At 43.5% G+C, this 540-nt stretch overlaps 1 protein-coding gene across 1 annotated transcript in view; it reads left to right on the plus strand.

Annotated features, from left to right (window-relative positions):
* KIAA1841 (KIAA1841 ortholog) overlaps nucleotides 1-540 on the plus strand; it is a 58,594-nt gene that overhangs the window by 5,534 nt on the left and 52,520 nt on the right. The window lies entirely within an intron of this gene.

A 540-nucleotide genomic window follows, 5' to 3' on the forward strand; every position in this document is an offset into this window, starting at 1 on the left:
CAAACCCCTGGGCTCATGCAGTCCTCCTGCCTCAGCCTCCCAGGTAGCTGGTACTACAGGTGCATGCCATGATGCCCGGCTAATTTTTCTATTTTTAGTAGAGACAGGGTCTCTCTCTTGCTTAGGCTGGTCTGGAACTCCTGAGCTCAAGCAATCCTTCCACCTCCGCTTCCCAGAGTAGTAGGATTACAGGTGTGAGCCATTTCACCCAGCCTCCAAACCTCTATTTCTTTCATTTTATATCATGACAGTGTGCAAAAAGGTTTGATGAACTGAAGAGCAGTGGAAGCTCACCTGTTGACAACCAGTATAATCCCCTAATGGCTGCTGGAGAGAGTCCTGTTGAAACTTTAGCCACATATATCAAATCATCGCTTCTTGACACACAGGGAGAATTTCAGGAGACACCAGTTGGTCAGGATGCAGTTTCCAAAACAGGTAAGACTTTAAAGTATAGCACTTGTCCTTATGATGATTCTGCAAAATATTATGTATTCCAATCAACTTTTCTTTCTTTGTTTAAAGGTTAGTATAAACATT

This window comes from Propithecus coquereli, unplaced genomic scaffold (genome assembly GCF_000956105.1).
Source record: "Propithecus coquereli isolate 6110/MARCELLA unplaced genomic scaffold, Pcoq_1.0 Scaffold138, whole genome shotgun sequence".
In the NCBI taxonomy this organism is placed as follows: domain Eukaryota; kingdom Metazoa; phylum Chordata; class Mammalia; order Primates; family Indriidae; genus Propithecus; species Propithecus coquereli.